Here is a 14,746-nt window from a genome sequence, read left to right as displayed (position 1 = left end):
AAAAAAAATGCACCAGGAAAGGGACAAAAGAGTGGCAGAATGGAACACACACACACACACACACACACACACAATCCATCTATATGCTGTCTACAAGAAACATATCTTAGATTGAAAGATATAAATACCCTATAACTCGAAGAATGTAAAAATATGTATGAAGTGAACAATGACCAAAAAAGAGCAGGAGTGGCAATATTAATCTCCAACAAAACAGACTTTAAAGCAAAATCTACCACAAGGATAATGTAATGATTAAAGGGTCAATACACCAGGAGGACATAACCATAATAAATATATATGCACTCACTGATAGGGCTTCAAAATACGTAAAACGAACTCTTAACAGCACTGAAAAGAGAAATAGGCAGTTGCACAATAATAGTAGGATACTTCAACACACCACTTTTGGTGAAGGACAGAACATCCAGAAAGAAAAGCAATGAAGATACAGAAGATCTAAATGCCACAATCAAACAACTCAACCTCATAGACATATACAGGACACTCCACCTCAAAGCAGCAAATTATACATTCTTTTCCAAAGCACATGAAATATTCTCCAGAATATACCACATTTTAGGCCACAAAACAAGCCTCAACAAAATCCAAAACATCGAAATAACGCTAAACATCTCTGATCATAATGCCATAAAAGTAGAAATCAATAAAAGAAACAGCAAGGAAAATAAGTCAAATACATGGAAACCAAACAACACTTTGCTTAAAAACTACTGGGTAATAGAAGAAATCAAGGATAGATTACAAAAAATTCAAAGAATCAAATGAGAATGAAAATACATTTTACCAAAGCTTTTGGGACACAGCAAAAAGAATGCTTAAAAGTCAATTTATAGCAATAAATGCTCACATAAAAAAAGAAAAAAGGGCCAAAATCAAAACATAAACTTTACAAATTGAGCAAATAGAAAGAGAGCATCAAGAGAAGTCCTTAGGTACCAGAAGAATGGAAATAATAAAGATTAGAGCAGAAAGAGATGAAATAGAGAATAGAAAAACAACTGAAAGAATCAGTAAGGACAAAAGTTGGTTCTTTGAAAAGATCAACATAATAGAAAAAACACTGACCAAATTGACAAAAGAAAAACAGGAGAAGTAGCAAATAATCCAAATAAGAAATGAGATGGGTAAAATCACAACAGACCTAAATGAAAGAAAAAGGATCGTAAGAGAATACTATGAAAAATTGTACTCCAACAAATTTGAGGAAAATGAACAACTTTCTACAAACACACTACCTACCTAAACTAACAAAAAACTGAGGTAGAAAAACTAAATAGACTATAATAAAAGAAGAGATTGCAGAGGTTAAAAAAAAAAAATTCCCAACAAATAAAAGCCCTGGGCCGGGCGCCTTTGCTGGAGAATTCTACCCAATTTTCAGTGAAGAACTAAAACCAATACTAGTCACTATTGCAGAGCATATGAAACAAAGGAATACTCCTGAACTTATTCTATGAAGCTAGCATAAACCTGAAACCAAAGCCAAAGACCTCACAAAAAAGGAAAACTACACACCAATATCCCTCATGAATATAGATGCAAAAATTCTCAACACAATTCCGGCCAATACAGTTCAACAGCATACTAAAAAATAATACATCATGACCAAGTGGGATTCATAACACGTACGCAGGGATGGTTCAACATTAGAAAATTAATCAACATAATCCACTACATAAATAAAACAAAAGAACAATGTGATCTTCTCAATCAATGCAGAAAAGGCATTTGACAAAATCCAAGGAATACAAAACCAACAACCAACAGCATTCTAAATAGAGACTGAAAATATTCCCTTTGAGAATGGAAACCAGACAAGGATGCCCTTTCTCACCACTCTTATTCAGCATTGTGCTGTTGCCCTAGCTAGAACAATAATGCAAGAAAAAAGAAATCAAGGGCCATAGAAGGCACAGACACATCCAAACTTCCTGCAGACTGAGTTATTGGACAGAGGGCTGGGGACCTTGGTCTTGGGGGACATCTAGCTCAATTGGTATAACATAGTTTATAATGAAACTGTTCTCCATCCTACCATGGTGAGCAGTGTTTGGGGTCTTAAACGACTTTAAACGGCATCTGAGATACATCTCATCCTGGCTGGAGCAAAGGAGAATGAAGAAAACCAGAGAAACAATGGAAAGATTAGTCCGTTGGACTAACGGACCACAACTACCACAGCCTCCATCACTCTGAGTCCCAAATAGCTAGATGGTGCCTGGTTACCACCACCAACTGCTCTGACAGGGATCACGATAGAGGGTCCAAAACAGAGTGAGAGAAAAATGTAGAACAAAATTCAAATTCACAAAAAAAGACCGGACTTGATGGTCTGACAGAGACTGGAGAAACCCCAAGAGCACGGACCACCAACGTGCTTTTAACTCAGTAATGAAGTCATTCCTGAGGTTCACCCTTCAGCCAAAGCTCAAACAGATCTATAGGGCCAACAATAATACATATGAGGAACGTGCTTCGTGGCTCAATCATGCATGGAAGACCAAATGGGCACACCAGCCCAAAAGCAAAGGCAAGAAGGGACAAGAAAATTGGACAAATGGTAACAGGGAACCCAGGGCAGACAAAGGGAGAGTGTTACCACATCAGGGGGGTGGCAACTGTCTTAGTCATCTAGGGCTGCTCTAACAGAAATACCACAAGAGGATGGCTTTAACAAAAAGAAATTTATTTCTTCACGGTAAAGTAGGCTGAAAGTACAAATTCAGGGTGCCAGCTCCAGGGGAAAGCTTTCTTTCTCTGTTGGGCCTGGGGGCAGGTCTTTGAAATCAATATTCTGCTGGTCTAGGAGCATGGACGCCGGGGTCCAAAGGACTTACTCTGCTTCCGGCTCTGCTTTCTTGGTTGTAGGAGAATCCCCTGTCTCTCTGCTTCCCTCTTTCTTTTATATCTCAAAAGAAATTTACTCAACGTACAACCTGATCTTTTAGGTTGAGTCCTGCCTCATTACCATAACTGCCTCTTATCTTGCCTCATTATCATCATAGAGGGAGCATTCACACCACACAGTAAAATCATATTAGATGACAAAATGGTGAACAATTAGACAACACTGGGAATCATGGCATAGCCAAGTTGATACACATTTTGCGGGGAAACAATTCAATCCATAAATGGGCTAAAACCACACAGAATAAATAGTAAAAAACACCTCTTATGTATGGAGGGAATTTGGGGGAACTTACCAAAGTAGGACAGTCCTGGAGTACAGGCTCATACTTGAATCCGAGAGATACTGACGTCAGCATATAATGAACCTGATTAATTAAATTAACTTTATGCTCTTTGCCGTCCATTTTATAAATAAAAACGGAGTACTATAGGAAACCCTAGTGGTGTAGGAGTTAAGTTCTGTGGCTGTGAAGCAAAAGATCAGCAGTTCAAATCCACCAGGTGCTCCTTGGAAACTCTATGGGGAGTTGCTATGTGTTGTATTCGACTTGAAAGCAACGGGTTTGGTGTTGGTTATACATATAAACAAAGTCACAGACCTTTTATACGTTTCTTTAAAAATTACATGGTAAAATTAGAAGGCCTGACCAAACTACATAAGCTAACTGCTAAACTGCTTAGCACTAATTATATGTGCAAAGTTTTTTTCAGGAAAGTAAGGGATCAATTTGATTTGGAGCAAAGGAAAACTTAGTCATAAAAGTAGTTGGAATTTTAATCAAAGATTAAGGATTCTCTAAGATTTTAATTTGGTAGACAAGATCCAGGTAAAAAAGAAGAGTGTGGCATACCTATAAAAAAAAGAAGTTAAAAAAAAAAAGTGTGACTACGAAGAGTACAAGTAAATAGCCTCACGAAATAAAAGTGAGTTGATAAATGCAGATCAAATTAAACAATCCTTAAAAGAGTGTGTATGGAATGCCTACTGTGTGGGAGGCAGTGTGAAAAACCACTTCATGTGTTTCAATCTTATACGGTCAACATTTGGACATTGCTGTTTTGTTCTAGTAAAGAAAAATCATCGAGAGAGCAATATATTACTTAATCCTCCTTCCATGATGGAGAAAGTTTACAGAGCAACTTAGTTTCCCATTAAACAATTAACAGAAGTTATTTTGTGACATTGGTTGCTGTCGTGGGTTGAATTATGTCCCTCAAAAAATGTGTGTATCAATTTGGCAAAGGCCATGATTCCAAGTATTCTATGGTTGTCCTCCATTTTGTGATTTTAATTTTAGATTAAAGAGGATTAGGGTAAGATTTTTAAACCCTTACTAAGGTCACGTCCTTGATCCAATGTAAAAGGAGTGTACCTAAGGTGTGGCCTACATCATCTTTTTTTTTTATTTATTAACTTTTATTGAGCTTCAAGTGAACGTTTACAAATCAAGTCAGACTGTCACATATAAGTTTATATACACCTTACTCCGTACTCCCACTTGCTCTCCCCCTAATGAGTCAGCCCTTCCAGTCTCTCTTTTCGTGACAATTTTGCCAGCTTCCAACTCTCTCTATCCTCCCATCCGCCCTCCAGACAGGAGGTGCCAACACAGTCTCAGGTGTCCACCTGATATAATTAGCTCACTCTTCATCAGCATCACTCTTCTCCCCACTGTCCAGTCCCTTCCATGTCTGATGAGTTGTCTTCGGGAATGGTTCCTGTCCTGGGCCAACAGAAGGTTTGGGGACCATGACCGCCGGGATTCCTCTAGTCTCAGTCAGACCGTTAAGTATGGTCATTTTATGAGAATTTGGGGTCTGCATCCCACTGATCTCCTGCTCCCTCAGGGGTCCTCTGCTGTGCTCCCTGTCAGGGCAGTCATCGATTGTGGCCGGACACCAACTAGTTCTTCTGGTCTCAGGATGATGTAGGTCTCTGGTTCATGTGGCCCTTTCTGTCTCTTGGGCTCTTAGTTATCGTGTGACCTTGGTGTTCTTCATTCTCCTTTGCTCCAGGTGGGTTGAGACCAATTGACGCATCTTAGATGGCCGCTTGTTAGCATTTAAGACCCCAGATGCCACATTTCAAAGTGGGATGCAGAATGTTTTTATAATAGAATTATTTTGCTAATTGACTTAGAAGTCCCCTTAAACCATGGTCCCCAAACCCCCGCCCTTGCTCCACTGACCTTTGAAGCATTCACTTTGTCCCGGAAACTTCTTTGTTTTTGGTCCAGTCCAATTGAGCTGACCTTCCATGTATAGAGTGTTGTCTTTCCTTTCACCTAAAGCAGTTCTTATCTACTGATTAATCAATAAAAAACCCTCTCCCTCCCTCCCTCCCTCCCTCCCCCCTTCGTAACCACAAAAGTATGTGTTCTTCTCAGTTTTTACTATTTCTCAAGATCTTATAATAGTGGTCTTATACAATATTTGTCCTTTTGCCTCTGACTCATTTCGCTCAGCATAATGCCTTCCAGGTTCCTCCATGTTATGAAATGTTTCACAGATTCGTCACTGTTCTTTATCGATGCGTAGTATTCCATTGTGTGAATATACCACAATTTATTTAACCATTCATCCTTTGATGGACAGCTTGGTTGCTTCCAGCTTTTTGCTATTGTAAACAGAACTGCAATAAACATGGGTGTGCATATATCTGTTTGTGTGAAGGCTCTTATTTCTCTAGGGTATGTTCCGAGGAGTGGGATTTCTGGGTTGTATGGTAGTTCTATTTCTAACTGTTTAAGGTAGCGCCAGATAGATTTCCAAAGTGGTTGTACCATTTTACATTCCCACCAGCAGTGTATAAGAGTTCCAATCTCTCCGCAGCCTCTCCAACATTTATTATTTTGTGTTTTTTGGATTCATGCCAGCCTTGTTGGAGTGAGATAGAATCTCATCGTAGTTTTAATTTGCATTTCTCTAAACGCTCATGATCAAGAGCATTTTCTCATGTATCTGTTAGCTGCCTGAATATCTTCTTGAGTGAAGTGCGTGTTCATATCCTTTGCCCACTTCTTGATTGGGTTGTTTGTCTTTTTGTGGTTGAGTTTTGACAGAATCATGTAGATTTTAAAGATCAGGCGCTGGTAGGAGATGTCATAGCTGAAAATTCTTTCCCAGTCTGTAGGTGGTCTTTTTACTCTTTTGGTGAAGTCTTTAGATGAGCATAGGTGTTTGATTTTTAGAGCTCCCAGTTATCTGGTTTCTCTTCTTCATTTTTGGTAATGTTTTCTATCCTGTTTATGCCTTGTATTAGGGCTCCTAGGGTTGTCCCTATTTTTTCTTCCATGATCTTTATCGTTTTAGTCTTTAGGTTTAGGTCTTTGATCCACTTGGAGTTAGTTTTTGTGCATGGTGTGAGGTATGGGTCCTGTTTCATTTTTTTGCAAATGGATATCCAGTTATGCCAGCACCATTTGTTAAAAAGACTATCTTTTCCCCAATTAACTGACACTGGGCCTTTGTCAACTATCAGCTGCTCATACGTGGATGGATTTATATCTGGGTTCTCAATTCTGTTCCACTGGTCTATGTGCCTGTTGTTGTACCAGTACCAGGCTGTTTTGACTACTGTGGCTGTATAATAGGTTCTGAAATCAGGTAGATTGAGGCCTTCCACGTTCTTCTTCTTTTTCAGTAATACTTTGCTTATCCGAGGCTTCTTTCCCTTCCATATGAAGTTGGTGATTTGTTTCTCTATCACCTTAAAAATGACATTGAAATTTGGATCGGAAGTGCATTGTATGTATAGATGGCTTTTGGTAGAATAGACATTTTTGCTATGTTAAGTCTTCCTATCCATGAACAAGGTATGTTTTTCCACTTAAGTATGCCCTTTTGAATTTCTTGTAGTAGAGCTTTGTAGTTTTCTTTGTATAGGTCTTTTACATCCTTGGTAAGAATTATTCCTAAGTATTTTATCTTCTTGGGGGCTACTGTGAATGGTATTGATTTGGTGATTTCCTCTTCGGTGTTCTTTTTGTTGATGTAGAGGAATCCAAGTGATTTTTGTATGTTTGTCTTATAACCTGAGACTCTGCCAAACTCTTCTATTAGTTTCAGTAGTTTTCTGGAGGATTCCTTAGGGTTTTCTGTGCATAAGATCATGTCATCTGCAAATAGAGATAATTTTACTTCCTCTTTGCCAATCCAGATGCCCTTTATTTCTTTGTCTAGCCTAATGGCTCTGGCTAGGACTTCTAGTACAATGTTGAATAAGAGAGGTGATAAAGGGAATCCTTTTCTGGTTCCTGTTCTCAAGGGAAATGCTTTCAGGCTGTCTCCATTTAGAGTGATGCTGGCTGTTGGCTTTGTATTTTATTATTTTTTTTTTTTTTAAAAATAGATGCCCTTTATTATGTTGAGGAATTTTCCTTCAATTCCTATTTTGGTGAGAGTTTTTATCATAAATGGGTGTTGGACTTTGTCAAATGCCTTTTCTGCATCAATTGATAAGATCATGTGGTTTTTCTCTTTTGTTTTATTTATCTTGTGGATTACATTAATGGTTTTTCTAATATTAAACCAGCCTTGCACACCTGGTATAAATCCCACTTGGTCGTGGTGAATTATTTTTTTGATATGTTGTTGAGTTCTATTGGCTAGAATTTTGCTGAGGATTTTTGCATCTATGTTCATGAGGGATATAGGTCTGTAATTTTCTTTTTTTGTGGTGTCTTTACCTTTTTTTTTTTTCTTTACCTGGTTTTAGGGATATGCTGGCTTCATAGAATGAGTTAGGCAGTATTCCGTCTTTGTCTATGCCTTGAAATACCTTTAGTAGTAATGGTGTTAACTCTTCTCTGAAAGTTTGGTAGAACTCTGCAGTGAAGCCATCCGGGCCAGGGCTTTTTTTTGTTGGGAGTTTTTTGATTTCCTTTTCAACCTCTTTTTTTGTTATGGGTTTATTTAGTTGTTCTACATCCATTGTGTTAGTTTAGGTAGGTAGTGTTTTTCTAGGAATTCATCCATTTCTTCTAGGTTTACAAATTTGTTAGAGTACAATTTTTTGTAATAATCTGATATGATTCTTTTAATTTCATTTGGGTCTGTTGTGATACGGCCCATCTCATTTTTTATTCAGGTTGTTTCCTTTCCTGTATTTCTTTAGTCAGTCTTGCCAATGGTTTATCAATTTTGTTAATTTTTTCAAAGAACCAGCTTTTGGCTTTGTTAATTCTTTCAATTGTTTTTCTGTTCTCTAATTCATTTAGTTCAGCTCTAATTTTTGTTGTTTGTTTTCTTCTGGTGCCTGATGGATTCTTTTGTTGCTCATTTTCTATTTGTTCAAGTTGTAGGGACAGTTCTCTGATTTTGGCTCTTTCTTCTTTATGTATGTGTGCATTTATCGATATAAATTGACCTCTGAGCACTGCTTTTGCTGTGTCCCAGAGGTTTTGATAGGAAGTGTTTTCATTCTCATTGCATTCTATGAATTTCTTTATTCCCTCCTTAATGTCTTCTCTAACCCAGTCTTTTTTCAGCAGGGTATTGTTCAGTTTCCAAGTATTTGATTTCTTTTCCCTGATTTTTCTGTTATTGATTTCCACTTTTATGGCCTTGTGGTCTGAGAAGATGCTTTGTAATATTTTGATGTTTTGGATTCTGTAAAGGTTTGTTTTATGACCTAGCATGTGATCTAGTCTAAAGAATGCTCCATATGCACTAGAAAAAAAAGCATACTTTGCAGCTGTTGGGTGGAATGTTCTGTATAAGTCTATGAGGTCAAGTTGGTTGATTGTAGCTATTAGGTCTTCCGTATCTCTATTGAGCTTCTTACTGGATGTTCTGTCCTTCTCTGAAAGTGGTGTGTTGAAGTCTCCTGCTATAATTGTGGAGGTGTCTATCTCACTTTTCAGTTCTGTTGGAGTTTGTTTTGTGTATCTTGCAGCCCTGTCATTGGGTGCATAAATATTTAATATAGTTATATCTTCCTGGTCATTTGTCCCTTTAATCATTATGTAGTGTCCTTCTTTATCCTTTGTGGTGGATTGAAATTTAAAGTCTATTTTGTCAGAAATTAATATGCTACTCCTGCTCTTTTTTGATTTCTGTTTGCTTGATATATTTTTTCCATCCTTTGAGTTTTTGTTTGTGTGTCTAAGTCTAAGGTGTGTCTCTTGTAGGCAGCATACAAACGGATCGTGTTTCTTTACCCAGTCTGAGACTCTCTGTCTCTTTATTGGTGCATTTAGTCCTTTTACAGTCAGCATAATTATAGATAAGAATGCGTTTAGTGCTGTCATTTTGATGCCTTTTTGTGTGCGTTATTGACAATTTCATTTTTCCACTTACTTTTATGCTGAGACGTTTTTCTTTGTAAATTGTGTGTTCCTCATTTTCATAGTCATTGAATTTATGTTTGCTGAGTCATTATATTTTTCTTGGTTTTTATTTTGAGTTATGGAATTCTTAGACCTCTTTGTGGTTACCTTAATATTTACCCCCTATTTTTCTAAGTAAAACCCTAACTTGTTTCGTCCTATATCACCTTGTTTTCCTCTCCATATGGCAGTTCTATGCCTCTCGTATTTAGTCCCTTTTTTTGATTATTGTGATCTTTTACATGATGACTTCAATGATTCCCTGTTTTGAGCATTTTTTTCTTTTAAAAATTAATCTTAATTTGTTTTTGTGATTTCCCTATTTGAGTTGATATCAGGATGTTCTGTTCTGTGACCTTGTGATGTGTTGGTATCTGATATTATTGATTTTCTAATCAAACAATTTCCTTTAGTATTTCTTGTAGCTTTGGCTTGGTTTTTGCAAATTCTCTAAGCTTGTGTTTATCTGTAAATGTTTTAATTTCACCTTCATTTTTGAGTGATAGTTTTGCTGGATATATGATCCTTGGCTGGCAGTTTTTCTCCTTCAGTGTTCTACGTATGTCATCCCATTGCCTTCTTGACTGTATTGTTTCTGCTGAGTAGTCTGAACTTATTCTTAATGATTCTCCCTTGTAGGAGACCTTTCTTTTATCCCTGGCTGCTTTTAAAATTTCTCTTTATCTTTGGTTTTGACCAGTTTGATGATAATATGTCTTGGTGATTTTCTTTTTGGATCAATCTTATATGGAGTTCGATGAGCATCTTGGACAGATATCCTTTTGTCTTTCATGATGTCAGGGAAATTTTCTGCCAGCAGATCTTCAACTATTCTCTCTGTATTTTCTGTTATCCCTCCCTGTTCTGGAACTCCAATCACAAGCAAGTTTTTCTTGTTGTTAGAGTCCCACATGATTTTTAGGGTTTCTTCATTTTTTAAAATTCTTTTACCTGATGTTTTTCAACTCTATGGGTGTCGATTGCCTTATCCTCCATCTCCCCTACTCTGCATTCCAATTGCTCAATTCTGCTCCTCTTCGTATTGAGTTGTCTAATTCTGTAATTTTACTGTTAATCTTTTGGATTTTTGAATGCTGTCTTCTGTATGGATTCTTGCATCTTATTAATTTTCCACTATGTTCTTGAATAATCTTTTTGATTTCTTCAACTGCTTTAACAGTGTGTTCCTTGACTTTTTCTGTGTGGAAAAAAAATTTTTTTTTTTTTAGTGGATTGCCTTATTTCATTTCTGAGATCATCCCTGATGTCTTGAAGCATTCTGTAAATTAGGTTTTTATATTCTGCATCTGGCAATTCCAGGATTGTATCTTCATTTGGGAAAGATTTTGATTCTTTAATTTGGGGAGTTGTAGAAGCAATCATGGTCTTCTTCTTCATGAGGTTGGATATCGACTGCTGTCTCCAAGCCATCTATAAGATATTGTAACGATTTATTTTATATTTGCTCACTGAGTCTTATCTTGTTTTATTTTCTTTCAATATACATAGATGGGGTACTAGATTGTGCTGTCTTGATTGTTGTAGCCTTTGAATCACTTATGTCCCATTACCAGCTGATTTGGGCTGTTACCAGATATATAAGCCTAAGAGGCCATTCACTATTCTTGAGTAGCGTCTGATTTTGGGTTACCAAGTGTGTGGTGTATACTGTCACCTATTCACTTAGAGGAGTAGTGGTGATAGTTGTGTGCACCAGATTCTAGTAGCATTAGAGGGTCACACTCTGGGGGGGGGGCAGGATGCTAAGAGGCTTCCCCCAAGTGCCAGTAAGGTAGGTGTGTCTCCATTTCTAAAGCAGTTTGGTGGGTGGGCTCTGCAGCTGTACCTTAGACACCCAATGTATGTACCTCTATAGATTGGTAGGTGTCACTATCCTCAGACCCCTATGGCAGCAGGCTAGGTGGTTTTGGTGGAGCTTCAGTCCTTGGTTCCCCGTTGTGGGTAAGTGAGGGCTCTGTTTAATAGGTAGAGATATCAGACCTGGAAAACTTGTCTTTCCAGTAATCCACTAAAACAATTACAGTCAGATCTCTATCAGAGTTGCCTTTGCATTTTAATATCCACCTTGTTCCTTGTAGGGATGAAAGCCCAAGACCATGGATCTCATATGCTTGGCTGGAGCTGGTTGTGTATTTTCAGTCCAATTAGGGAAGCATTTTTGGTCCCTGGGTTTTTTGTAGCTGCTTCTTTCAGGCCTGGAGAATGGGTTAGGAAAAGACAAAACAAACAAACAAACAAACAAAAAACCCCGCAGAGGCACTTCCCTCTCTGGCCCAGGAAATTCCAATGTTAATGAAGCTGCCTGAGAGGGAGAGGGGAGGGATCAGATAGATAGGAGAGAGTAGCACCCAGGAATATAGACAAAGTTACTTATCTTGCTTGGTGATGACTGTTTTATGACTGAGGGGTGTGTAGCCTGCGTGCTTTGGCTGGGTCAAGATTACCCCTGAGGGTCAGGGCCTCATCCTGTGCTTGTGCTGTTTCAGAAGCCGTGGTCAGTTCCTCTGCTCCCAGTCCAAAGCCCAGCGCCAAGGTTCCCTGGCTGGGACTCCTCACTCCAGGCTCCAAAACCAGTCGCTGCCTCCCGGTGACTTCTCCTCCTGTTGACTGCGTCACTGCGCTGCCTGTGTACACTGGCTGGGCTTCCCCCGAGGTCACTTCTGGGGGCAAGGGCTGCGTTCCATGTTTGCGCAATGTCAGGATGCCATGCCCAGCTCCCCTGTGCCCAGTCCAAAGCCCGGTGCCAAGTTTTTCTGACTGGGACTCTGGCTCCAGGCTCTGAAAACAGTCACTGCTTCCCCATGGTTGCTCGTTCTCTCGTTAGCCGTGTCAGTGTGCAGCCTGCTTACGATGGCTGAGTCTCTGTCACTCAGGTCAAGTCTTTAGATCTGTGTTTGATGGTCAGGGTTTTGTAGATTGTCATGTATGTGATTGATTCACTTGTTTTTCCAAGTCTTTGTTGCAAGAGGGATCTGAGGTAGCTTCTACCTAGTAGACCATCTTGGCCCCGCCTCCAGTTTTTTATTTTATAAATATGTACACATATGTGTACATGTATTGTCACAATAAATTTATCCTCATATATATATAACCTCTTAGGGAATTTCACATCATAGTCCCCAGTCTTCTTATTCATCATCTTTATCTCATTTTATATTTTTCTATTCATCTGCTAACATAGAGAGAGGAAAAGCCAAAAGAACAGACATATACACACATTACTTAAACACATTCATTCATAAAAATGCTATCTGAATGTTTTGCCCAGGGTAAAGACAGTTGCATGTTATAGATAATTTTAATCTACTAATTTGACAATTAACTGAGCTATGCAAAAGCCTCAAAAAGGTAAGAATGGAGGATAGTGAGCTGATTCAAGACATGATTAGATAAGAAATAGCAGTTCTGTATGAACCTCAATACATATGGCTATCAGAAAAATTTCTTACACATTGAGAAGTCTATAAGAATGCTTTTACACTTATGTTAAAGCACTTAACAAATTTTTCTTGTATTGTAATTCATTTTATTTGTATTTCCCATGTAGCAACACTATTCAGTTAAGGCTGAGACAACCAAAGACAATGGCTTGCTTATCTTTTTTATTACCCAAAAGATGTTTTTAAATACCCTGACTCAGTAACAGTTTACTCTGTTGCATAGAAAGCTCTGGATGTGGAGAGGCTGTCATTCCATCTGTCAGTTAAATTAACAAATATGCATTTTACTTATTATATCTTCCTGTCTTTGGGAGGTACTACCATATCTTTAGAGACACGGATGGGGTAATGGAAGACCAAACCCAGAAAAAGAGAATATCTGTCCCTTTCCTAACTAGTGACATCATGAATACCCTTGTCTCACATTTAAACTGTAGAAGAAAAATGTAAATGTCTATGTTGAGGTCAGGGGTCAGGGGATACTGGGGAATGCGAGGGAGTTACTGGTGAATGGCTAGCTGCACAAAAACCATAGGAGTGAAACACATTAATCTCATGATAAGTACATTTTAAAACCTCACAGAACTCAGGAGCAACAAGTGAAAGATAGGATAGTGAAGGTCTGTGAAAGCTTCTAAATATTTAAAATGACGAAGAATGGTAGTCTGTCTGGAAATGCTAAATCTTGTAAAAAGAAATTTATAAGACTCACTAGAGAGGAAAACACAAACAAATGTAATGAAATTCTCTTCCTCTCTGTCACTTGGACTATCACTAAACCATGTAAAGCTTTTTGTTGTTGTTGTTTAATTACGTTTTCTATTGTTTTTAGTATTCCCTCACCTGTTGGGCCTTAGTTTGGGGAGCTTGATATCCATGTAGTAAAAGTCAGCTTTATGTACATACTATGACTGTTTATTTTCATCATTGCCCATGGAAAGACAGTAAGATGCTCAAGGCAGTTATCAAGGCTCTGCAGAAAGGAGAGAGCTGCTGTCTCTCACCTGATATATTTTTCTGGATTTAGGCTTCCTGATCCATCATTTTCTTGTAAAGAAAGAATAATGAAGCCTTTCCTATCTTTGTTTTTTTTGAATCACAAATGCAAACATCGTACAAGAAAACCATGAATAAAAAGTAAGGAGTGGCCATTAAAATTTAGTTTAGGAGAGGCAAAACCTCCTGCCCTTTTAAATCTTCACAGGAATGAGCTCATAGAACACTGCGTGGAATATTCCCTGTTGTTATCAATCTATATAATAAGCTATATTAAAAGCCAGTAATCAAGCCACTTTAACAGGCACTGTGATATAACCTGAAGCGTTAGAAGTTTCATGCCCCATGATTAATTATCATAGCTTATAGATTCCTATTCAATGTTATAAAACATTAAGTGGCCACTTAACACTGGCAAAGTTCTGAAAGTTTAGATATTGAGATGGACTTTCAGTCATAAGTGGATGTGAGAAAAAAACAGAGAAGGGAAATAAAATAGATTTAATAGCTTGATGGCTTGACTTCACACACCACCTTACTCAACCACAAGACCTAAGACCAGCACACTCTATATGGTTCTGCTTTGGAAATAATCCAACACAACTGATTCATTTTCGGAGCTCCTCACAATTAGACATGTTCCTTGACTGATTCACTTCCTTATTTATCTGTATATTTACAGTAAGACATTTCTTTATTTCCTATCAGCCAAAGAAAACATGTGATGTGCTATTAGACATTGAATATTAAACACTTAGTATGGTGCCCAACACACAAGAAACAAGATAATTGTTAATATGTATTACATAATCATTATTTCTAAAATATTTTTTTTTAATTTTATTGTGCTTTAAGTGAAAGTTTAAAAAATATAGAACGTTTCACTAATTTGCATGTCATCTTTGCGCAGGGGCCATGCTAATCTTCTCTGTATCATTCCAATTTTAGTATATGTGCTGCTGAACCGAGCACTAAAATATTTTAATAGTAGATACACTTTAGGTAATTGGTCATCAAAATGTATAG

The 14,746-nt window shown here is 37.9% G+C and overlaps 1 non-coding gene across 1 annotated transcript; it reads right to left on the bottom strand.

The window, feature by feature from the left end:
• Positions 1-14,585: 14,585 nt before the first annotated feature.
• LOC135227625 (U6 spliceosomal RNA) lies at positions 14,586-14,692 on the bottom strand. Its single transcript, XR_010317798.1, has one exon. It is a non-coding gene; the product is annotated as a U6 spliceosomal RNA (small nuclear RNA).
• Positions 14,693-14,746: the final 54 nt, after the last annotated feature.

This window comes from Loxodonta africana, chromosome 1, assembly GCF_030014295.1.
Source record: "Loxodonta africana isolate mLoxAfr1 chromosome 1, mLoxAfr1.hap2, whole genome shotgun sequence".
NCBI lineage: Eukaryota > Metazoa > Chordata > Mammalia > Proboscidea > Elephantidae > Loxodonta > Loxodonta africana.
This window is presented reverse-complemented; position numbering and strand designations above follow the sequence as displayed.